This window comes from Danio aesculapii, unplaced genomic scaffold (genome assembly GCF_903798145.1).
Source record: "Danio aesculapii unplaced genomic scaffold, fDanAes4.1, whole genome shotgun sequence".
Classification (NCBI taxonomy): Eukaryota; Metazoa; Chordata; class Actinopteri; order Cypriniformes; family Danionidae; genus Danio; species Danio aesculapii.
The window spans coordinates 1-24,886 of record NW_026613643.1 but is presented as its reverse complement, the minus strand read 5'-3'; the positions used below and the strand labels follow the sequence as shown (position 1 = coordinate 24,886).

Genomic DNA, 24,886 nt, shown 5'->3' with positions numbered 1-24,886 from the left:
CCTCTTTGTCTTGGTTCGGCTCTGAAAAACATGTCCAGCATATGGATCCCAACCATCTCAAAATGCACTGATCTACCCACATGTCATGGGACATCTTCACAAGAGTGGCGCCTGGCCATGTAATGTTACGGCAGCCAAAAGGAATACATTTGCTGGGAATATACTTAGAAGCCAGCTATGCTCACCACTATATTACCAACGCTTGTAGACATCCTCTCACAGAAGTGTAGAAAATGAAAGCTTTCGACCAAGGAGTTCTTTGTGTGGGCGAAAATAAAATGTAGAGTATGGATCCCATCTCTTTCTGACGTTGAGGTTGGATAAAGCGTTTGAAGGTACAACCTCACCCAAAAAATGGGAGGTCGATAATTTCACTCTGCAGTGGTGGAGTTCTCATCTTCTGTCACCCAGTATTCACTGTAATGAGCTCCCCCGGTTTGAATGTCATTGCAAGGGTTGACTGGATGCAGCTCATGAAAGGGCAAGCTGACATTTTGTGGAGTAAAAGCTGGGCAATGTGTAGGAATGAATGGCGTGCTTTGTTTGCTGCAAAACATGCTAATAGCGTTCTCCTGTGTGATGCACTGTTCAAGTTACTGCTGATGACCAGTCTAAGACTGATGAAGAAGCAAGGATTATTAATGAAGAAAAACTGTCCAAGCCCAGTTTTCTACCCTCCTCTTGCTGTCAGCCAAGGTCTTTAGTGCCAGCAATGCAGACAATGCTGTTAGGACTGGATTACATTGCTGATCTGTGTGGGTGGAGAATGGGTTTTCTTGCTGCGCAGATCCTCGTTAGTATAGTGGACAGTATCTCCGCCTGTCACGCGGAAGACCGGGGTTCGATTCCCCGACGGGGAGGCCCTCCTTTGTCTTTTACTCTTTGGCTGTTGCCTTTTCACAAGGGTGGCAATGGACTAAGTGATATATACAGCAGCCAAAAGGAAATGCGTTGGCCGGGAATCGAACCCGGGTCAACTGCTTGGAAGGCAGCTATGCTCACCACTATACCACCAACGCTTGTGGACGCCTCTTGCCAGAAGAGCTCAAAAAGAATGCTTTCAACCAAGGCCCTCTTTGTCTTGGTTCGGCTCTGAAAAACATGTCCAGCATATGGATCCCAACCATCTCAAAATGCACTGATCTACCCACATGTCATGGGACATCTTCACAAGAGTGGCGCCTGGCCATGTAATGTTACGGCAGCCAAAAGGAATACATTTGCTGGGAATATACTTAGAAGCCAGCTATGCTCACCACTATATTACCAACGCTTGTAGACATCCTCTCACAGAAGTGTAGAAAATGAAAGCTTTCGACCAAGGAGTTCTTTGTGTGGGCGAAAATAAAATGTAGAGTATGGATCCCATCTCTTTCTGACGTTGAGGTTGGATAAAGCGTTTGAAGGTACAACCTCACCCAAAAAATGGGAGGTCGATAATTTCACTCTGCAGTGGTGGAGTTCTCATCTTCTGTCACCCAGTATTCACTGTAATGAGCTCCCCCGGTTTGAATGTCATTGCAAGGGTTGACTGGATGCAGCTCATGAAAGGGCAAGCTGACATTTTGTGGAGTAAAAGCTGGGCAATGTGTAAGAATGAATGGCGTGCTTTGTTTGCTGCAAAACATGCTAATAACGTTCTCCTGTGTGATGCACTGTTCAAGTTACTGCTGATGACCAGTCTAAGACTGATGAAGAAGCAAGGATTATTAATGAAGAAAAACTGTCCAAGCCCAGTTTTCTACCCTCCTCTTGCTGTCAGCCAAGGTCTTTAGTGCCAGCAATGCAGACAATGCTGTTAGGACTGGATTACATTGCTGATCTGTGTGGGTGGAGAATGGGTTTTCTTGCTGCGCAGATCCTCGTTAGTATAGTGGACAGTATCTCCGCCTGTCACGCGGAAGACCGGGGTTCGATTCCCCGACGGGGAGGCCCTCCTTTGTCTTTTACTCTTTGGCTGTTGCCTTTTCACAAGGGTGGCAATGGACTAAGTGATATATACAGCAGCCAAAAGGAAATGCGTTGGCCGGGAATCGAACCCGGGTCAACTGCTTGGAAGGCAGCTATGCTCACCACTATACCACCAACGCTTGTGGACGCCTCTTGCCAGAAGAGCTCAAAAAGAATGCTTTCAACCAAGGCCCTCTTTGTCTTGGTTCGGCTCTGAAAAACATGTCCAGCATATGGATCCCAACCATCTCAAAATGCACTGATCTACCCACATGTCATGGGACATCTTCACAAGAGTGGCGCCTGGCCATGTAATGTTACGGCAGCCAAAAGGAATACATTTGCTGGGAATATACTTAGAAGCCAGCTATGCTCACCACTATATTACCAACGCTTGTAGACATCCTCTCACAGAAGTGTAGAAAATGAAAGCTTTCGACCAAGGAGTTCTTTGTGTGGGCGAAAAAAAAAAAGTTGAGTATGGATCCCATCTCTTTCTGACATTGAGGTTGGATAAAGCGTTCGAAGGTACAACCTCACCCAAAAAATGGGAGGTCGATAATTTCACTCTGCAGTGGTGGAGTTCTCATCTTCTGTCACCCAGTATTCACTGTAATGAGCTCCCCCGGTTTGAATGTCATTGCAAGGGTTGACTGGATGCAGCTCATGAAAGGGCAAGCTGACATTTTGTGGAGTAAAAGCTGGGCAATGTGTAGGAATGAATGGCGTGCTTTGTTTGCTGCAAAACATGCTAATAACGTTCTCCTGTGTGATGCACTGTTCAAGTTACTGCTGATGACCAGTCTAAGACTGATGAAGAAGCAAGGATTATTAATGAAGAAAAACTGTCCAAGCCCAGTTTTCTACCCTCCTCTTGCTGTCAGCCAAGGTCTTTAGTGCCAGCAATGCAGACAATGCTGTTAGGACTGGATTACATTGCTGATCTGTGTGGGTGGAGAATGGGTTTTCTTGCTGCGCAGATCCTCGTTAGTATAGTGGACAGTATCTCCGCCCGTCACGCGGAAGACCGGGGTTCGATTCCCCGACGGGGAGGCCCTCCTTTGTCTTTTACTCTTTGGCTGTTGCCTTTTCACAAGGGTGGCAATGGACTAAGTGATATATACAGCAGCCAAAAGGAAATGCGTTGGCCGGGAATCAAACCCGGGTCAACTGCTTGGAAGGCAGCTATGCTCACCACTATACCACCAACGCTTGTGGACGCCTCTTGCCAGAAGAGCTCAAAAAGAATGCTTTCAACCAAGGCCCTCTTTGTCTTGGTTCGGCTCTGAAAAACATGTCCAGCATATGGATCCCAACCATCTCAAAATGCACTGATCTACCCACATGTCATGGGACATCTTCACAAGAGTGGCGCCTGGCCATGTAATGTTACGGCAGCCAAAAGGAATACATTTGCTGGGAATATACTTAGAAGCCAGCTATGCTCACCACTATATTACCAACGCTTGTAGACATCCTCTCACAGAAGTGTAGAAAATGAAAGCTTTCGACCAAGGAGTTCTTTGTGTGGGCGAAAATAAAATGTAGAGTATGGATCCCATCTCTTTCTGACGTTGAGGTTGGATAAAGCGTTCGAAGGTACAACCTCACCCAAAAAATGGGAGGTCGATAATTTCACTCTGCAGTGGTGGAGTTCTCATCTTCTGTCACCCAGTATTCACTGTAATGAGCTCCCCCGGTTTGAATGTCATTGCAAGGGTTGACTGGATGCAGCTCATGAAAGGGCAAGCTGACATTTTGTGGAGTAAAAGCTGGGCAATGTGTAAGAATGAATGGCGTGCTTTGTTTGCTGCAAAACATGCTAATAACGTTCTCCTGTGTGATGCACTGTTAAAGTTACTGCTGATGACCAGTCGAAGACTGATGAAGAAGCAAGGATTATTAATGAAGAAAAACTGTCCAAGCCCAGTTTTCTACCCTCCTCTTGCTGTCAGCCAAGGTCTTTAGTGCCAGCAATGCAGACAATGCTGTTAGGACTGGATTACATTGCTGATCTGTGTGGGTGGAGAATGGGTTTTCTTGCTGCGCAGATCCTCGTTAGTATAGTGGACAGTATCTCCGCCTGTCACGCGGAAGACCGGGGTTCGATTCCCCGACGGGGAGGCCCTCCTTTGTCTTTTACTCTTTGGCTGTTGCCTTTTCACAAGGGTGGCAATGGACTAAGTGATATATACAGCAGCCAAAAGGAAATGCGTTGGCCGGGAATCGAACCCGGGTCAACTGCTTGGAAGGCAGCTATGCTCACCACTATACCACCAACGCTTGTGGACGCCTCTTGCCAGAAGAGCTCAAAAAGAATGCTTTCAACCAAGGCCCTCTTTGTCTTGGTTCGGCTCTGAAAAACATGTCCAGCATATGGATCCCAACCATCTCAAAATGCACTGATCTACCCACATGTCATGGGACACCTTCACAAGAGTGGCGCCTGGCCATGTAATGTTACGGCAGCCAAAAGGAATACATTTGCTGGGAATATACTTAGAAGCCAGCTATGCTCACCACTATATTACCAACGCTTGTAGACATCCTCTCACAGAAGTGTAGAAAATGAAAGCTTTCGACCAAGGAGTTCTTTGTGTGGGCGAAAATAAAATGTAGAGTATGGATCCCATCTCTTTCTGACGTTGAGGTTGGATAAAGCGTTCGAAGGTACAACCTCACCCAAAAAATGGGAGGTCGATAATTTCACTCTGCAGTGGTGGAGTTCTCATCTTCTGTCACCCAGTATTCACTGTAATGAGCTCCCCCGGTTTGAATGTCATTGCAAGGGTTGACTGGATGCAGCTCATGAAAGGGCAAGCTGACATTTTGTGGAGTAAAAGCTGGGCAATGTGTAGGAATGAATGGCGTGCTTTGTTTGCTGCAAAACATGCTAATAGCGTTCTCCTGTGTGATGCACTGTTCAAGTTACTGCTGATGACCAGTCTAAGACTGATGAAGAAGCAAGGATTATTAATGAAGAAAAACTGTCCAAGCCCAGTTTTCTACCCTCCTCTTGCTGTCAGCCAAGGTCTTTAGTGCCAGCAATGCAGACAATGCTGTTAGGACTGGATTACATTGCTGATCTGTGTGGGTGGAGAATGGGTTTTCTTGCTGCGCAGATCCTCGTTAGTATAGTGGACAGTATCTCCGCCTGTCACGCGGAAGACCGGGGTTCGATTCCCCGACGGGGAGGCCCTCCTTTGTCTTTTACTCTTTGGCTGTTGCCTTTTCACAAGGGTGGCAATGGACTAAGTGATATATAGAGCAGCCAAAAGGAAATGCGTTGGCCGGGAATCAAACCCGGGTCAACTGCTTGGAAGGCAGCTATGCTCACCACTATACCACCAACGCTTGTGGACGCCTCTTGCCAGAAGAGCTCAAAAAGAATGCTTTCAACCAAGGCCCTCTTTGTCTTGGTTCGGCTCTGAAAAACATGTCCAGCATATGGGATCCCAACCATCTCAAAATGCACTGATCTACCCACATGTCATGGGACATCTTCACAAGAGTGGCGCCTGGCCATGTAATGTTACGGCAGCCAAAAGGAATACATTTGCTGGGAATATACTTAGAAGCCAGCTATGCTCACCACTATATTACCAACGCTTGTAGACATCCTCTCACAGAAGTGTAGAAAATGAAAGCTTTCGACCAAGGAGTTCTTTGTGTGGGCGAAAATAAAATGTAGAGTATGGATCCCATCTCTTTCTGACGTTGAGGTTGGATAAAGCGTTTGAAGGTACAACCTCACCCAAAAAATGGGAGGTCGATAATTTCACTCTGCAGTGGTGGAGTTCTCATCTTCTGTCACCCAGTATTCACTGTAATGAGCTCCCCCGGTTTGAATGTCATTGCAAGGGTTGACTGGATGCAGCTCACGAAAGGGCAAGCTGACATTTTGTGGAGTAAAAGCTGGGCAATGTGTAAGAATGAATGGCGTGCTTTGTTTGCTGCAAAACATGCTAATAACGTTCTCCTGTGTGATGCACTGTTCAAGTTACTGCTGATGACCAGTCTAAGACTGATGAAGAAGCAAGGATTATTAATGAAGAAAAACTGTCCAAGCCCAGTTTTCTACCCTCCTCTTGCTGTCAGCCAAGGTCTTTAGTGCCAGCAATGCAGACAATGCTGTTAGGACTGGATTACATTGCTGATCTGTGTGGGTGGAGAATGGGTTTTCTTGCTGCGCAGATCCTCGTTAGTATAGTGGACAGTATCTCCGCCTGTCACGCGGAAGACCGGAGTTCGATTCCCCGACGGGGAGGCCCTCCTTTGTCTTTTACTCTTTGGCTGTTGCCTTTTCACAAGTGTGGCAATGGACTAAGTGATATATACAGCAGCCAAAAAAAATGCGTTGGCCGGGAATTGAACCCGGGTCAACTGCTTGGAAGGCAGCTTTTTTATAATTTCATTTATATCAAAAATTAAAAACAATTACATTCAGGTAATAATACATGTACATTATATAAATTCATTTGAACATATATATTCCCACATAAAAAGTCTTTTTCAAATACATCAATCTTGTCATTCGTGTTACAATAATGGAAAAGAGCATTAAGCAGTACAGACATTTTTCTTTCAAACAATTTACACACAGATATTTTGCCATTCTTTTGTTTAACAATATTCCTTCTATTCCATATCACAATTTTTCCAACTGTTAAAATGAAATTTATGAACCTTGTATTTTTACCTTCTGTTTTACAACCAAATAAAAATAATATTTCCTCATCAACAATCTGTTTTTCAATCCCAATTTCATTTATCATTTCTTTAATTTCTTTAATCTTCTTCATTACAAACTTTACATCTTGCATCATTTGCCAAACCTATTTTACACAATCTCATTTCGCTTAATAAACAGTTTTGCCTTAAAATGTAATCAAAATTCTCTAAAACTGGACTTTTCCACCAAGCTCTCAGATTTTGCCATATTTCCTTTGTTTCTATATTGGGATATAATCTTTTCCAGTACTCTTCTGCTTTGGGTATAACAAACACGTCTTTACATAAACATGAATAGAACATCTTCAGTATACCATCTTTGAAAGCATATTGATTTTCTTTAAAGTTAATCACCCTTCCTTCATCGCTGTGCATATCCAATTATTTTCTATCATTTCTTTCCATTCTTTTGGTATATTGTTTTTCAAGTTATTCAATTGATTTTCAATAACTCCTTTAGTTTCGTTTTCATAGTTTTCTATTATTGCATCTTTTATGACTTGCACCTGTACATAACCAGGTATCACTTCATATAATATATCTTTAATTTGCTTTATTCCTGCATAATACCATTTCTTATAAAAAATAGTGTAATTCCCTTTTTTAATGTAATCATTTAAAAACAGCGGTTGCTTTAAAATCTCTTCTTTACTAAATGTACAATCAATATGCTTTCTAAAATCTCCCCATGCCTTGATAACTTCTTTATAGAATTCTGGAATCCCATTCATCATATTCTCTTTGGGCTTCATCCATAATATATATTCTTGCATTTCCCCACATTTATTTAAAAATATGTCATCGCATCTTTCCATACGTGTTTTTCTTCTTTCCAGTATTTATTTACAGTTTTTATTCGTATGCTTTTCATTCTGATGAGTGGATCAATTAAACCTAACCCCCCTTCTTCTACTTTACCAATTATGGTATCATAAGCTATCTTGGAAGGTTTCCCTTCCCATATAAAATCTAATATGATAGCTTTTATCTTCTTATAAACACTCATTGGCAAACTCACTGTACCTAAAACATACCACATTTTTGATAAAAATAAGGAATTTAAAACTAAAACTTTCCCCTTTAAAAACAAACCTCTTCATTTCCAGAAATGTAATCTTTTTTCCATTCCTTTTAAAACTTCCTCCCACACTAAATCCCTTGTTTCATTTTCATTTTCACCAACCCTTATACCTAAAATCTTCATATTGGTTTTCTCCTCTTTAAATTGGATTTTTTCTGGTAAAGCCTTTGTTTTTCCTATTCTCATGTATTTCGTTTTTTCCTTATTAATTTTTGCTCCTGTTCCTTTACAATATCTGTTTAAAATTTCCTCTGCTTTTTCAATACTTTTAATATCTTTTACTATTAAAGTTGTATCATCAGCATATTGAAATATTTTTTGTTCTGACTCTGTTCCTTTTATACATAATCCTCGTATTTGCTTTTCATTATCAATTGCTAACCCCAATGTTTCAGATACAAGTGTGTATAGTAGTGCTGACATTGGACACCCTTGTCTTATCGATCTTGTTACTTTAAAATCTTTAGTTAGAAAACCATTTACTTTTATACAGCTTGTTATATCTGTATATAAACATTTTATCCATTGTAGATATCTTTTTCCAAAACCAAATCTCTCCATTACATTCATCATATATTTGTGTTCCACTCTATCAAAAGCTGAATCCAAATCTACACTAATTATATATCCTGTTTCTTTTTCCTCTCTCATATACCAGATTATGTCTCTTATATTGTTTATGACATCCGTTATGTCTCTTTTTAGAACCGCATATGCTTGATTTGTTTGGATTATGTTTGGTACAACTACTTTTAATCTGTTAGCTAAGACTTTCGCTAAAATTTTATAGTCTGTGTTCAGCATACTTAAGGGTCTATAATTTTTTAAGTCTTCCTTGTCTCCATTTTGTTTATAAATCATTTTAACCATTCCTTTTTTCATACTATTAGTTAACTCCCCTTTTTCATAAATATCACTGTATATTATATTTAAAATAGGACTTAAAACATTTTTAAAAACTTTATAAAACTCAACTGGTAGTCCATCTATTCCTGGACTTTTCCCATTTCTCAACTGATCAATAGCTGTTTCTATTTCTAAATCTGTTATCTCACTCTCGCACATTTCCTTGTCCTCTTTATTTATTTTTACTGTTATTTTTTCTAATAAGAAATTTTCATCATTTAAAACTACTCCATTTTCTGTAAATAATTCCTTATAAAATCGTCTAGTTTCCTTTAAAATTCCATCTTTGTCCTCTACAGTTTTCCCATCTTGTGTTTTTATACATTTGATTATAGCTGCTCTTTGTCTTGTTTTTTCTAATTCATAAAAGTATTTTGTACTTCTTTCTCCTTCTACAATGTCTTTAGCTCTGCTTCTAACAATTACTCCCTTACACTTTTCTTCTTCGATTTTCTTCAGCTTTTCCTGTAATTCTATTATTTTGTCAACATTTATCCCGTTTACTTTACTCATTTCTTCATCCCATTCTTTTCTAATTTGATTTTCCTTGAATTTTTTTGCCTTTTGTCTTTTTTCTGATATATTTATTGAGTATTCTTTTATTCTATTTTTCAGATTATCCCACCATAAACTTGTTTCTGTTTCAAACATTTCATCATTCACACTATTGATTATTATATTTTCTATTTCCATTTTATACATTTCTATTTTGAACAACTCAGTGTTGAGTATCCACACTCCTGGTCCTTTTTCAATCTCATTAAAATTCATCGTTATCCATATAAAATCGTGATCACTCTCACTATAGGTTTTGTAGAAAACTTTGTTGACATATTGTACTTCTTTCTTGTTACATAAAAACAAGTCAATTCTACTTTGCTTTAAAATCCTATTTACAATTTGTCTTCTTGAATATTCTCTTTTCATACCATTTTGCTCTCTCCATACATCTACTAAATCACATTTCCTCATTAAATTCTGTAGTTCATTCCTTCCTCTGTTCTAAAATCCATTGAGTCATCTATATCTATTCTTTGCATGGCAACATTAAAATCTCCTAAAATAAATATGTTTTCATTCTTATCTATTAACTTATCTATTTCCTTATAAAAGTTATATTTCTCCTTTTCCTCATTTGGTGCATGTATGTTGCATACTCTAAAACTTTTCCCACTATACATAACTTTTACAATTATAATTCTTCCGTCTGTGTCTTTATAGTCTAATTCTACTTTTTCAAAAATCCCTCTTTTTATCAAAATTGCTACCCCTCTTTTCTTTTCTATATCTCCATTACTAAATATTTCCCCATTCCACAATTTTCTCATCTCATTTTTAATCTCATCTTCCCACTTTGTCTCTTGTAAACATAATATATCACACTTTTTTGTCAAACACGTTAATCTTTCAAACTTTTCACATTTTGACAATCCTCTTACATTCAGTGATACCACACATACATTACTCATTAGGATAATTATTGGATAAACCAATAACCACCATTCATTCAGTCCCCTCAATTGTTTACCTGTGTTTTTTTGTCGCACCCCTCCCAAATAAGATGAATGTGAGAAAAGACACCAGCAGCAGACCTGTGACACGGGGAAGTGTATTAGATGCCAAATGAAGGAACTCAAAGAGCTTACAGCACCTGGTATTCCCAGGCGGTCTCCCATCCAAGTACTAACCAGACTGACAGAAACAAAGCCCTTGACCCCTCAATAGTTTACCTGTTTTTTTTTTTTTTTTCGGTTTCTGCTCCGGGACATCAACAGCTCTTGCTAGGTTAAACCAGCCAAGTCAGGGTACTCACTTCCCCCGAATGGAATCAGGGGAAGTGGGTACAATGACTTAGCTGGTTCCAGAGATCAGAGAGGAATTCAGAGTTTTGTTTTGTTTTTTTCGTATTTTGGGAAGTGTATCAGCTGCCAAATGAAGGAATTCAAAAAGCTTTAAGCACCAGGTAATCCCAGGGGGTCTCTCATTCAAGAACTAACCAGGAATCAAACCCAGTCCACAGCAATGAGAGCACCGAATCCTAACCACTAGACCACCAGGGACGGGAGAGTAGATACTTGCCCTCAAGCCTTGCTGTGGGTCTCCACACAAGTATGCTGCAGCTGCTCTGACAAAAATAAATCCAATGCTTGTAACCTCCTCCTGGAGAGGAGAAAGTCTCAGACCCTGGATCACAGTTCTTCTATGGAGGGACTGTCACATGCTCCTATCGACACCACAACTTGCCATAATAACAAAGCACAGCATGCGTTGAATGAACTCCGTATTGACAGAGCTGTGTCCTTATTACAAGCAACAAGCTAACGATGACTAGATAAGGAGATAGGGCCAGTGGTGCAGTGGATAATGCGTCTGACTATGGGTCAGAAGATTCTAGATTTGACTCCTGGCTTGCTTGTTTTGGTCTTTTTGCTTTGCCGACAGCCAGTGCACTGCGGGCGCCTTTCGCCCCCCACTGGAGCTGTTCAGTTCCACTCTGGAGTGAGTCAAGTTTAAGTGGCCGCCAGCACAGAGCCCGTGGGGTGCTCTCCTGGTTTCAAAGGATGCCCCAACTGCAGTTTTTTTATAACGTCTACTACAGCTACACCAACCTTAAACCCAGCCTACTTGTTGCAAAAGTCCATACAACTTAGAAGTCACCCAGCAAACTTGCAGCTTCCACTTTTAATTCTCTGAGCTGCAGCAATACCTAAGTGCTCTGATAAAACATGAATAAAAAACTATGGCTTTTAACCTCCTCTTGGAGAGAAGAGAGTCTCCGATCCTGGATCTCAGGTCTTCTATGGAGGGACTGTCAGGAATCCTGGAAGAGCATCTCATCCACACAACGTCTTGCCATAAAAAAAGCAGAATGTGTGGTGACGGTACTCCAGATTGACAGAGCCTTGTCCTTGTTTCAAACGATAACAAGGTGCTGAACAGAGTGCCAGTGGCACAAAGGGTAACGCTTATGACTATGGATCAGAGGATTCTAGCTTACGGAAACCATGAGACTGGGTATGAGAGAGTGCGTAAATGTATGAGTGGGACTTGTGCAAGAGGGGCAGTGAAGTGCACATGATCAGAAAGATCTGAAGTTTGTGCCAAGACTGCTGTCACAAGTGGCAACTCCCATATGGTCTAGCGGTCAGGATTCCTGGTTTTCACCCAGCTGACCTGGGTTCGACTCCCGGTATGGGAAGCCTTGAGCATTTTTGCTACTGCCCTTTTTGGCCAGCAGTCGGACGGCAACAGCCTTAAGGGGGTGGGCTTTTGGGGGACTCTTGTATGCCTTTGATAGCTCAGTGGGTAGAGCGGAGGACTGTAGGTGGCATGTTGGCAATCCTTCGGTCGCTGGTTTTACTCCGGCTCGAAGGAGATCTTTTGCGCTTTCATGCCTGTGCAGTTCGCATATATCTTCATAGTTAGAGCTCAAAGTTCACCAAAGAGGTGAAAAGGAACCACACAACGACTCGCACACAAGCCAACTTGCAGCGTAATCTCTTCCACTTGTAAGTCTCTGAGCTGTAGCAATACCTAAGTGCTCTGATAAAACATGCATAAAAGAAACTATGGCTTTTAACCTCCTCTTGGAGAGAAGAGAGTCTCCGACCCTGGATCTCAGGGGTTCTATGGAGGGACTGTCAGGAATCCTGTAAGAGCATCCCATCCACACAACGTCTTGCTATAAAACAAAGCAGAATGTGTGGTGACGGAACTCCAGGTTGACAGAGCCTTGTCCTTGTTTCAAACAATGTGCTAACAAGGTGCTGAACGGAGTGCCAGTGGCACAAAGGATAACGCTTATGACTATGGATCAGAGTGTTCTAGCTTAGCAATCGTAAACCCAGCCTACTTGCTGCAAAAGTCCCTACCAGGCCCAAGCCTGCTTTTCTTCCGAGTTCAGATGAGATCAGGCATTGCCAGGGTGGTATGGCCGTAAGCGAGAGCAGCCGTCAAGAGTTAGCTATTTAAAAATAGGCGCAGCACCAGGAGCCGAGCGCAGCTCAGCTTGCATTGACACAGCACCGACAGAAACAAGGCCCTTGTCCCCTCAATTGTTTACCTGTTTTTTGTTTTTTTTTCTGTTTCTGCTCCGGGGCACCAACAGCTCTTGCTAAGTTAAACCAGCCAAGTCACTGTACCCACTTTCCCCCGAATGGAATCAGGGGAAGTGGGTACACTGACTTGGCTGGTTCCAGAGTTCAGAGAGGAATTCAGAGTTTTTTTTTTTTATATTTTGGGAAGTGTATTAGCTGCCAAATGAAGGAATTTAAAAAGCTTACAGCACCTGGTATTCCCAGGCGGTCTCCCATCCAAGTACCAACCAGGCCCAACCCTGCTTTGCTTCCGAGTTCAGATGAGATTTTTTTTTTTTTTTTATTAAAATCAAATATTTACATTTTTACAAAGAAATGATCACATCACACAAAAATCACATGATACTTACAACACTCATTATTAGACTTCATATTTTTCCCATAACCAACTTAAAATGTTGTCCTTGTATTCAACCATTACGTTCCCTTTTACCATTATTTCTATAAATACATCCTCCTTTTCTTGTACTATAAAATAGTTGAATATCAATTTTACAGCCATCTCCATTCTGTTTTTAAACATACGCCATATATCCACTCTCTTCCCATCATGTTTAGCCATATTTCTCCTTATCCAAATCACATACTTAGCAATTGTTATACATAGATTAACAGCATACATACCACATTCATTTTGACCAAATAAATATTTTTTTTCCCAGTTCTTTTGTTCATCCACATATATGTCCCCTATTAACGATTTAGCAATTTTCTTAAATTTTTCCATAATTCCTCCAACTTTTCACAATAGAAGAACAAATGTAATAAACCTTCCCCTTCCTTCCTAAACACCTTACATATTATATCTTGTTCAATTCCCATTTTACACAATCTCATTTCTGTTAATATGAAATTATGTCTCAATAAATAATTTTCCAATTTTCTAAAATTGGTTCCATATATTTCATTCTGACATTCCCCATATTTCGTTTTCATTTAAATCCTCATATCTTTCCTTCCAGTAGTTGAATGCTATAGGTCTTATAAAAGCCTTTGATCTAAGCTCATATTGATCTTTTCTCCATTTTTTTTCTTAAAATAGACCTCTGGTAATTCTTCCTTATCCCGCAACTCTTTTTTTTTTCAATTATTTCAATCCAATCTTTTGGTATTGCTTTTTTCAAATCATGATATTGTCTTTGTAATTTTGTTTTAGAAAGAACTGAAGTTTTTGCCAAGACTGCCCTCATAAGTGGCAGCTCCCATATGGTCTAGCGGTCAGGATTCCTGGTTTTCACCCAGGCGGCCCGGGTTCGACTCCCGGTATGGGAAGCCGAGTATTTTTGCCACTGCCCTTTTTTTCCAGCAGTCGGACTGCAGCAACTTTAAGAGGGTGGGCTTGTGTGGGACTATCATAAGCCTTCGATAGCTCAGTTGGTAGAGCGGAGGACTGTAGGTGTGTTGTTGGCAATCCTTAGGTCGCTGGTTCGACTCCGGCTCGAAGGAGGTATTTTGCCCTTTCATGCCTGTGCAGTTCGCATATATCTTCATAGCTAGAGCTCAAAAGTAAGTTCCCTGACCGGGAATCGAACCCGGGCCGCGGCGGTGAGAGCGCCGAATCCTAACCACTAGACCACCAGGGAAGGCCCTGCAGAAGCTTGCCCACAAGCCTAGCTGTGGGCCTCCACGCAAGTATGCTGCAGCTGCTCTGACAAAAATAAATCTAATGCTTGTAACCGCCTCCTGGAGAGGACCTGGCAGCTCTGGAGGATCTGGCGGCAGTGGCTCTGGCAGTGGTTCTGGCAGCTCTGGCGGCAGTGGCTCAGGCAGTGGCACTGGCAGTAGTGGCTCTGGCGATGGTCTTTCAAGAACTTGAACTGGAACTATGGCAGGAACAAAGGCAGGAACAGACTCGGAACAGGAAGCCATCTTGTGAGCCAGAGAACTGAAAGCGGCCATCTTGTGAGCTGGAGGACTAGAAGCGGCCATCTTGTGAGCTGGAGGACTAGAAGCGGCCATCTTGTGAGCTGGAGGATTGAGAGCGGCCATCTTGTGAGCTGGAGGATGTACCGTATACTGGAGAGATGGTGATGCCAGAATTAATGTTTCGGTGGAGTGTACAGCAAGCCCTGTTGTCATCTGTTCATGCTGTACACTGCCCCTCCCCAAAAAACATTTAGGAGTTTCCTCCACCTCTCCTACGGTGAAGGGGGCCCCACTCATTTGTAGTGCCGGTCAATAGTTCTTTATTGAACAGTGAGGATCATTTAATGGCATCTGTGAGTATAGTGGTTCAGATAGCCCACCATGAAAAAATATCATGAGACATACTTCACTTATCGATGTTAAATGTGATAGTTCAATAAAGTCCTCCACATATTCGTCGATTGACCGGGCTCCCTGACGCAGGTACATGATTTTAATCCCCGCTGGATCCATGTTAGGCCAAGTCTTCTGTAACACGGGGAGCGACAGAGACAACTGAGGTTTAGGATCCACGTGCAGGTTTATTCAAACTCAGGGAGGCAATGGTCAACACAGGTGCAAACAGATGTATGAAGGCAGTCCAGAATCGTAGTTAAACACAGGCGAGAGGTCGGTAGACCGGCGGCAGACAAGGAGAAAGGGAAACCAGGCAAAGATCAAAACACGGAGAAACTAGACTAGGAAAACGCGTTGTAGTGTCACTATACAGATAACAAGACTCGGCAAAGGCAGGGAGTGTGTGTGTTGTTTAAATAGTGTGTGTAATCAGTCTCTGACAATCCTCAGCTGGTGCAAATGTAATCAGTCAAAATGAGGAAGCATGTGTGTTTGTGAACGGAGTGCATGTATGAAAATGTAGTCCATGAATGGCGGATTTGTAGTCCATAGGTTATTGTGAGGGTGAGTGCTTACCAGCAACCTCTGGTGGTTAGAGATCGCTGGTAATCATGACAATAACATTGGCTCTGATTGCGTTTTTAGAGATATCCTAGATAGACTTTTGGCTGAAAAACATTACCTGTTCATTTCAGTGCTGTATTTTGACATTTCACTAGGGCTTCAGCTGGTACCGGCCTCAATTTCGCGACTTGATGTTTATGTGGTGTCTACATATCAATGTCTGGATGACAGCGAGAGCGAGATGAGATGAAACCTCAGATTCAATGTGCAGCTGCACAGTTTCTGCATATTTTGACTATAGGCTCATCTAAATTTAAATATTGTCGAAATATTGCTAGACAGACAAAGTAAATTTTGATTTTGGAAGAGAGCTGCTTCAGTAATGAAAGACACAGTTGGTGGACACACACACGCACGCACACACACACAGGATACACTTATAGGCCTATTCATTATTGATTTATTTACATTAAACGCACAGTAATTAAATTTAAAAAAGAAAGGCATAACTTCAGAAAAAGTGCTCACTGCTGTTTCCGCTATTTATGTGGTTGTTTTGTTTCTCTGCCATTTGCTTGTCAGTGGTGCTGCATTGCTGGATTACTGTTGTTTTAATCAGAGATTACATTTACATTTAGTCATTTAGCAAACGCTTTTATCCAAAGCGACTTACAAATGAGGACAAGGAAGCAATTTACACAACTATAAGAGCAGCAGTGAACAAGTGCTATAGACAAGTTTTAGGTGTGTAACGTCTAAGAAGCAAAGCATTAGTAAAAATTTTTTATTTTTTTTTTGTGAGAGAGAGAGAGAGAGAGAGAGAGCACAGTTAGTGGTATAGCCAGAGATTAAGATTAGGACTTCATTCATTCATTTTCTTTTCGGCTTAGTCCCTTTATCAATCCGGGCTCACCACAGCGGAATGAACCGCCAACTTATCCAGCACGTTTTTACGCAGCAGATGCACTTCCAGCTGCAACCCATCTCTGGGAAACATCCATACACACTCATTCACTACAGACAATTTAGCCTACCCCATTCACCTGCACCGCAGATTTTTGGACTGTGGGGGAAACCGGAGCACCTGGAGGGAACCCACCTGAACGCAGGGAGAACATGCAAACTCCACACAGAAACACCAACTGACCCAACCGAGGCTCAAACCAGCGACTTTCTTGCTGTGAGCTGACAGCACTACCTACTGCGCCACTGCGTCACCCCAAGATTAGGCCTACTGTATATAGCCAATTTCAGTTATTTAGCGTAATGTATAGTTATTTAGTTTAATTAGAGTAATTTATAAATATATAAATTATTTAGTGCTTTTTGGATTTAGGCATAGGCCGAGTATAAAACTTAACATTACTTGTAAATACAAAAGATTATACGGTTTAGTTTAGTTTTTTTATGGTACTGTATTGCATGTTGAATGTTACAATTACAAAGATTTTTATTAAACAAGTGCACTAGCACAAGATATTTTTGTAGGTGTAAAAATATAAAATATTAATTCTCATATTCTTGCCTTATTTATCTTTAATGTAAATATAAAACACTATGCAATGCGTGGTTTACCTAAGAAAAAAAGGCGCAGCAAGGCAAAAAGTTAGTCTAGTGCCCTGTATTGGATAGATTAAGTGATAGATTGTGTGTGCATTTTATTAACATTGACACTACTTTTACGATTGATTAAACTAGGGATGCTAACGATTATTCGATTGATTTATTGTCGGTAACCCTTCAAACCCAATAGACCTCATCGATGACCGATTAAGCATGGGTAATTAAGTTATGCTTTGCGCTGTGAGACGCGTCCCTGAATTCATACATTACATAATCAAGTGTGTGCAGTTTACGTTACCTTATGGAGTCCTGCACTCTCTTGATTGTGTATATTGGGGACACATAAAACCCTGTTATGCACAGATCTCGTTTATGTCCGCTGGTGCTGCCGTTAATCTGCAGGTCAAGTAATCAAAAAGTAGGCTACATGACGTTTAATTACGGGCAGGTTAATAACACCAAACACTGGTTGTGCAAACCTTAACTACTCCCTCTAAAATATTAGTGTTTCAAGCTATATTATCTTTTTATAGACTGGCATAGGCCTAAATAGGCATCACGGTCAGACATTTAGAGTTTATATAAAACGAGCGCTTACCTCATTTCACTGAGATCATTATGAGGATCATATTGCATATTCGGGTAAGCAGCCTAGTAAATAATGTACTTTATTAATGGATTGTTTATAAGGACTAAGCTATTAAATACTGTAATTCTCCGAATGGAAAATGCTTGGGTTGTTTGATAATATCTATCATATCATGCAAAATTTTATCTATCATGTTTATGATCTGCCCCTCATCCTTCAATATTACAGATCGATTTATCAGATGATTTGTCATAAGAGAAATGTTAACAAAAGGATTTTCTTCATGGAGACCCATCTAAAAACAATCGACAATCAACAATCAATAATTCATTTAGTATAAATACAAGTTTTAGTAACAATAACTTATACCGAAACATACCTTTGTACATGAAAGAGCAGGTTCTCGGTAACCTTTAAGACAAGCTCATCGCATAAGAAACGACTCTCGCTTATGATGTCCGCTTCGCGGGCATTTCACGTTGTATGCGTCACCGTCGCATTTGTACACATGCTTTAAATTAATGCTTTTTGTCTCCAAAATTCATATAATAAAGAGAACGATAAATTAACGTTATTAACCGGTTAACTGTAAACGTTTCTCTTCAGAATGATTAAAGTTGATCTTTTTTTTTCATTTCTGTTCCTGAAAAATGTCATTCGTTTCCGTTTTTCGTTTCTGTTCCTTGAACCGGTTTGGAGCCCTGCTTAAAATATTGTAATTATTATACTTGTATAATATAGACCTATACATTATTGGCAGCAATGTATTATCTAATTTCAATTTTGCATTTATATGTTATTTTATTTCAAATGTTTAATAAATGTTTATAATAATTTACTAATTAAATTTACACTAATATTGCAGAAAACACATTATGTTTACCAATCACACTAACAATAACACTAACCTGCTTCTTTATAAAGGATAAAAATGGAATAAAAAGTGTACTTAAACGAAGAGGCACCAGTTCCAGCTGCCACAAAATAATATATATAGAATAATATAGGTTGCTCAAGTCAAAAAGACAGAGAAGCAGGGATAACAGCAACAAACATTTTAAAAGAAAGAGCGATAGACTCTGTTGAACTCACAGACATACATTCAACATGTGTCTACCTCACGGACAGGTCTTACAGTTGTTGTTTTTTTTTTTTTTTTGCATCCAACAAAACAGATGGGAGTTGAATTAAAATAGATAGACGGATTGACATTTTAATGAATGAAATAAAAAAGTATAGGAATAAAATGTAAAACGCAAATGTATAATTTGAATGGTTTAGAGTAATGGTTGATTTTTATAATTGTCTATACTCTATTTGTATACTTTTATTTATTTATGTATTTATTTTTTGTTTGTTTGTTGTATTGTTTATCTGTTAGAATTAAATTGCTACCAACAGCAAGTGACAGAATGTCTTTCTTTCATTCCAATTACAGCAAATAACTCCTGCAAGTCCTGCAGGAATTATAAAATCCTGCAGGATTTGTCACTTGCTTGGATCCATTGTAAAACCTGTAAGAAATCCCTACACATATCGTCAATGTGTCCTCCAGGACTTTATCATTCCTGCAGGACAGCAGGTATCCTGCAGGGAAAACAAATAGATCATTCAGGATTCCTGTAAAAAGTACTCCATGATTATAAATCCTGTAGGAATTGCCTGCAAATATTTTCATTTATTGATTTCATAATTCCTACAGGATAGCAGCAGGTTCCTGCAGAAGAAATGAAAATTCTGCAGGATTCCTGCAGGCTATTTTTGTAAGGGTAGGACAATCAACAGCTGATCATTTCCTGAAAGAAGATCTAAAACTTATGATTAAATAGAGATTTATCTGAAAATGAAGGAAGAGCACTAATCACATGAGGCATTGATAATCACTGGCAAAAACATCTGAAACTCTTATAAATATTGAATATTTAATTAAAGTTAAAACAATGACCAGTAAAAACAGGACAGAATTCAGATTAATAATATTATAACTTAAGGACACATAAGACTCAATAATACATTCATTATGAGTAAATTGAATACAGATAAATGTTACATATAAAAAGAAATATACAGCACAATCTAATAAACTGAAACTGAAAAAAACAAAAAAAACATGGAAAGAATAAACTCAATGAATGTCAACTCAAATTATGCAGGAACTGAAATACCTTAGGTATTTTAGGAGTCGATCAGCAGAAGAAACTCAAACAGGTTTAGAACAAGTAGAGGATGAGTAAATAACAAATTGTAATTTTTATGTGAACTACCCCTTTAATGCTTCTGTAAGTAAAGGTAAATTAAATATTATTACTGAAGATATTGCTAAAGAATGGCAGGAAATGTGGAACACAGATAATAAGAGACAACATGTGAAAAAAAGAAACCCTATATAGGCCTATGAAGTTGTAGAAATAGAAAAAAGAGGTCATAATTATGAGGATGAGATTTGGACTCAGATATTAATAGGAAGTAATGTGTTTTTAAAGGTTTGTGTGTGTGTGTGAGAGAGAGAGCGCAGATATAGTGTAAAGTGAAAAACACGGAAGAAATGTATCCATAAGTCATGACTGCAACAGTAAGTGGCAAAAAAGCAAAACAAAAAAGACTTTTATTTTGGCGTAGTGAGTGACGTCATCAGGCGGCGCCGCTTCAGCGCTGTGATTCAACTGGAGAAAGGTTTGTGTTTTAAAACATTTTCAGATATAAACCGATTTAAATTTAAAGTTCTAAAGTTTTAGGTTTTATATACGATGCTAAATTATGTTCCTGTTGTTGGAAATATTATTTAAACCCTTTATACAACGTAGTACTGTTTTATTCTCAGTAACTGAGGGCTATTGTTTGAATAAAGTAACAAAAAGTGTGTAATAAGTGTTTTAAAGAAACATTTTACCTGATTTCTTTTTGTTAATTACTCTCATATAAAGAAACTGTTGACGCAAGTGTTGAAGAGAAGTTATTTTGTTTCTGTTCATTGTTTTATTTATTTTAAACAGAACTTTTTTATTGTTTTGTTCATTTTAAACAGGATAAAGTGTCCAAACACAGAAAAACTCCTGCTGAAGCGACTGATCTCCACACTGTTATAAAGATGGCGTTTATTAAAGAGGAGAGTGAAGATGTGAAGATTGAAGAAACATTCACAGTCAAACAGGAAGATCTGCAGGAACAAACAGGTTAGTTTTCATTCTCAAAGACCAACTCAGTCATCTGATCCTCATTCAGATATATTTTAATAATAAGAATACTAAATTAAATCCATCTTGCAGCCCTGAGTGTGCTGCCTAGTTCTCCTAAATGGACATAAGCACTCATTGAAAGACAGGAATGAGTTTATTTCGTCACTTGTTCTCATGTCTTTTGTCATTATTTATGTATTATTAGTCTCCCATTTTCTCTACCTTCTTAAGGTTATTGCTTTTCTTGTTCTCCTACTGTTTGTAAAGCATCCTTGAGCACTGGCGCTATATAAAATAAATAAAAACAATACTTTTAAAAAAAGTTTAACTGAGCTGAGGATATTTGGCCTACAGTATTCTCATAGAAGATATCTGCTATTACAGTGATGTTGGCTTAGTACTTTCCATTTGCATATGTCACGTTGATCACAACTACAACTTCTTTATGGGTTTAAACTTGTTTCTAGTAGTTGTTACTAGTTCTCACAGATAGTATCTAGAATTACATCATTATTATAATAACTAATTACCAGGGCTATTGTGTTTAAACAGGGTTTCTGCGGGGTCTTAAAATGTCGTAAATTCCAAAATCAAAAATTTAGGCCTTAAAAAGTCTTAAATTGAATGAAATATTGTGTTGTAGGTCTTAAATCTTTTTTAAACAAGTCTTCATTTTCCTTTGTTCATGTTTTGCTATCCAATCTGGCCAAAGCCCATGCAATCACCAACAATCCATCTCAATAAAACTTTTTATTCAAAAAGGTCATTTTAACTCTATTCACTATAACTCTATAACTATTTTAAGGTTATTTATCATAATGGTTTAATTATTTTCCTTACAATAACATTTGTTTAAACGTGCTCCATGTATTTACTGCTGAGGACCTGGACAGATTATTGTGCATAGATTTAGTTTATTATAGTTTTTAAAACTTTTAAAACATTTGTTCATTTTTTATTATTTTTATGAAGGTTATTTTGGAAAAAAAAGTGTATGGATACAAGTAAAGCTTGCTTGTTTTTACTCAATATTTAAAATCTTTTGCTAAGAAATATCTAATATATATATATTTTTTTTATTTATTAATTTATTACTGTATTATTAAATGTATTAAATTATAATTTTTTTTGATAGGGCAAATTAAAATCTAATTCCATCTGGGCCATTTAAAAAATTCCTTTAGGCCTTTATGAGTCTAAAATTTCATTCATAATGGTCTTAAAAAGTCTTGCATTTAACTTGGTAAAACCTGCAGAAACCCTGGTTTAAAGTATGTCAGAAAACTTGGATGGCCCCAATTGTTGAATGAAATGGACACTAAAATAATTAATAATTATAAAACATTGTACAGTATTCTAAACTATATGATGATGTTGTGGGACGACATGAAGCAAAACAAACAAATTATAGTGGAACAATAACGTTTAGCATTGCACTACAACTGGCCAACAAACTAGTCTAAAAATGACTTTTGCTGCTTAAGAAATGGATTACAGCATGCTGATGATATGCAAACATTTGAGTGTAAAGTTCATCAGTATTGACCATATTCTTCACGTACCAGCAGGCGCTGCCATTGGAATCTTTTTGCTTGAGACTTTTTTAATAAATTGCCTACATTTCAGTCTCACAAAGAAAAATATACTTGAGAACTAGAAATAACATCAACGAACATGTACTATAGTCAATCAAATCGCCCTTTAGCGCATCAATAGCTTATAGGACTGCACTGTTATCACGCGCCAGAGCTGTCTCTTTTTTTTAGGTGCTGCTTGCACTTCCGGGTTAGCATTAGCATGGAGGCTAGTAGCGGATTCCACTTCTCTACAGTTGCTTCGGCCTTTATTCATCCTGATTCAAGTCGAATTACGCTCAACAGCTAGACTCCGACACCTAAACGCTTATTTTCCAGTATATGTAGGTTTAAGATAATAGTATTTAGGATAAGAGCAATATTAAACGAAATTTTAAGTTTCATGTGAGTACCTCAACAGTTTGCGTCTTTACATGGCGTCGCTCCAACCGGAAGTCCAAAACAAACAATATAACAATAATCACAATGACACGCAAAAACGCACATGAAAGTGAAAGGAAAAAATGCAAATGATTTCAGGTCAGCAGATTCATCAGATTTGAAAACGGGGAAAAAAATAATGATAATAATAGTACGGGGAGGAAACAAAACAAGAGAAATAAAATAATAATTTGGGCAATGAAAACAAAAACTTTTGCTTCTTACCCACGATCGGAGGGGTCAAGGGACATGAGAGGGGAATGGCGAATGTGGTTTCCCCGCACTTCAACAGTTCAGTCAACTTCTCTTTCTTCCGCACTCCACATAATGCTGCCCTCTTCACATCTCCTGCTCCTCCTTTATACTCTCACCCATTTCCTTTTTGCCGTCCTCTGAGTGGAGACAAATTAAACAATGTTGATTGTCGTCACAGAAAACACCAACAATAACAAATGCATGATTATAAAATGGATGAAATTGACCCAACAGCACACAAGGGGAAAGGTGCACACTCCATCCTTCATGCAAATGCTGTACCTGTCTCCACTCTCCTCCTAACAAAGTGGACAAACTACTTCTACTCACATGCAAAAACAAGAACTCTTAACAACTCTGCTGCACTGTGTTTCATGGAAACCTGGCTAAACGAAGCCATTCCGGACAGCGCATTACACCTACCGGACTTTCAGCTGTACAGAGCAGATCGCGATACGGAGTCAATGGGCAAAACGCGCGGCTGTGGGACATGCTTTTACATCAACAGAAGGTTGTTTACGGATGTAACTGTGTTAAAGAAGACGTACTGTCCTAATGTGGAAGTGCTTTTCATTAACTGTAAGCCGTTTTATTCACCGCGAGAGTTTTCCTTGTTCATTCTCGTCTGTGTTTACATTTCACCGCAAGCACACGTGAGTACTGCACTGCAACAGCTGGCTGATCTGATCACAGAGACAGAACAGCAACATCCTGACTCTTTTTTTTTTATCATTCTTGGTGACTTTAATCAGGCAAAACTCACACATGAGCTGCCTAAATTCAAACAGCACATTACATGCCCCACCAGAGGCAATAACATTTTGGACCATTGCTACACCACAATAAAGGATGCATATCGCTCCGTCGCCAGAGCAGCTCTAGGACTCTCCGATCACTGCCTGTTCATCTTATTCTAACTTACAGGCAAAAACTTAAACTACTAAGCCAGTATTAAGGACTGTTAAAAGATGAACTACAACACAGAGAAGGTCTTACTCCCTACACAGCCATTAACACCACATCAACACAGTCCGGACCATCTCCCTACACAGCCATCACACCTCAGCCATCTTCCTCTCCCCCTGCACTTCAGATCAGTGAGAAGGAAAGCACCAGGCCCAGACAGTGTTTCACCAGCCTGTCTGAGAACCTGCGCTGACCAGCTGGCTCCCATTTTCTCACAGATCGTCAACAGATCACTGGAACAGCGCAAGGTTCCATCCTGCCTTAAGCGTTCCACTATCATCCAATTCCGAAGAAGCCAAAGATTACAGGGTTCAGTGACTACAGACCTGTTGCCTTAACATCTGTGGCCATGACGTCATTTGAAAGACTGGACTGGACCCCCTGCAGTTTGCCTATAGAGCTAACCGGTCTGTGGATGATGCAGTCAACATGGGACCGCATTATACCCAACAACATCTGGACAAACCAGGGAACTACACAAGGATCCTGTTTGTGGACTTCAGTTCTGCCTTTAACACCATCGTCCCATCACTGCTCGAGTACAAACTGACCCAGCTCTCTGTTCCTAGCTCTGTCTGTCAATGGATCACCAGCTTTCTGACAGATAGACAACAGCTAGTCAGAATGGGCAAAATCACATCTGACAGTCGCACCATCAGCACTGGTGCCCCCCAAGGATATGTTCTCTCTCTACTGCTCTTCTCCCTGTACCCCAAACGACTGCGCACCGC

The 24,886-nt window shown here is 39.6% G+C and overlaps 15 non-coding genes across 15 annotated transcripts; 9 read left to right on the top strand and 6 right to left on the bottom strand.

The window, feature by feature from the left end:
• Positions 1-788: 788 nt before the first annotated feature.
• Positions 789-860, top strand: trnad-guc (transfer RNA aspartic acid (anticodon GUC)). The gene has a single exon. It is a non-coding gene; the product is annotated as a tRNA-Asp (tRNA).
• Positions 861-947: 87 nt separating this feature from the next.
• On the bottom strand, positions 948-1,019 carry trnag-ucc (transfer RNA glycine (anticodon UCC)). The gene has a single exon. It is a non-coding gene; the product is annotated as a tRNA-Gly (tRNA).
• An 840-nt stretch (positions 1,020-1,859) lies between these two features.
• trnad-guc (transfer RNA aspartic acid (anticodon GUC)) lies at positions 1,860-1,931 on the top strand. Its single transcript has one exon. It is a non-coding gene; the product is annotated as a tRNA-Asp (tRNA).
• Positions 1,932-2,018: 87 nt separating this feature from the next.
• trnag-ucc (transfer RNA glycine (anticodon UCC)) lies at positions 2,019-2,090 on the bottom strand. Its single transcript has one exon. It is a non-coding gene; the product is annotated as a tRNA-Gly (tRNA).
• An 841-nt stretch (positions 2,091-2,931) lies between these two features.
• Positions 2,932-3,003, top strand: trnad-guc (transfer RNA aspartic acid (anticodon GUC)). The gene has a single exon. It is a non-coding gene; the product is annotated as a tRNA-Asp (tRNA).
• An 87-nt stretch (positions 3,004-3,090) lies between these two features.
• On the bottom strand, positions 3,091-3,162 carry trnag-ucc (transfer RNA glycine (anticodon UCC)). Its single transcript has one exon. It is a non-coding gene; the product is annotated as a tRNA-Gly (tRNA).
• Positions 3,163-4,002: 840 nt separating this feature from the next.
• Positions 4,003-4,074, top strand: trnad-guc (transfer RNA aspartic acid (anticodon GUC)). Its single transcript has one exon. It is a non-coding gene; the product is annotated as a tRNA-Asp (tRNA).
• Positions 4,075-4,161: 87 nt separating this feature from the next.
• trnag-ucc (transfer RNA glycine (anticodon UCC)) lies at positions 4,162-4,233 on the bottom strand. Its single transcript has one exon. It is a non-coding gene; the product is annotated as a tRNA-Gly (tRNA).
• Positions 4,234-5,073: 840 nt separating this feature from the next.
• On the top strand, positions 5,074-5,145 carry trnad-guc (transfer RNA aspartic acid (anticodon GUC)). Its single transcript has one exon. It is a non-coding gene; the product is annotated as a tRNA-Asp (tRNA).
• An 87-nt stretch (positions 5,146-5,232) lies between these two features.
• On the bottom strand, positions 5,233-5,304 carry trnag-ucc (transfer RNA glycine (anticodon UCC)). Its single transcript has one exon. It is a non-coding gene; the product is annotated as a tRNA-Gly (tRNA).
• Positions 5,305-6,145: 841 nt separating this feature from the next.
• Positions 6,146-6,217, top strand: trnad-guc (transfer RNA aspartic acid (anticodon GUC)). Its single transcript has one exon. It is a non-coding gene; the product is annotated as a tRNA-Asp (tRNA).
• Positions 6,218-11,795: 5,578 nt separating this feature from the next.
• trnae-uuc (transfer RNA glutamic acid (anticodon UUC)) lies at positions 11,796-11,867 on the top strand. The gene has a single exon. It is a non-coding gene; the product is annotated as a tRNA-Glu (tRNA).
• Positions 11,868-13,965: 2,098 nt separating this feature from the next.
• Positions 13,966-14,037, top strand: trnae-uuc (transfer RNA glutamic acid (anticodon UUC)). The gene has a single exon. It is a non-coding gene; the product is annotated as a tRNA-Glu (tRNA).
• Positions 14,038-14,124: 87 nt separating this feature from the next.
• On the top strand, positions 14,125-14,211 carry trnay-gua (transfer RNA tyrosine (anticodon GUA)). The gene is given in 2 exon segments: positions 14,125-14,161; positions 14,176-14,211. It is a non-coding gene; the product is annotated as a tRNA-Tyr (tRNA).
• Positions 14,212-14,276: 65 nt separating this feature from the next.
• On the bottom strand, positions 14,277-14,348 carry trnae-cuc (transfer RNA glutamic acid (anticodon CUC)). Its single transcript has one exon. It is a non-coding gene; the product is annotated as a tRNA-Glu (tRNA).
• Positions 14,349-24,886: the final 10,538 nt, after the last annotated feature.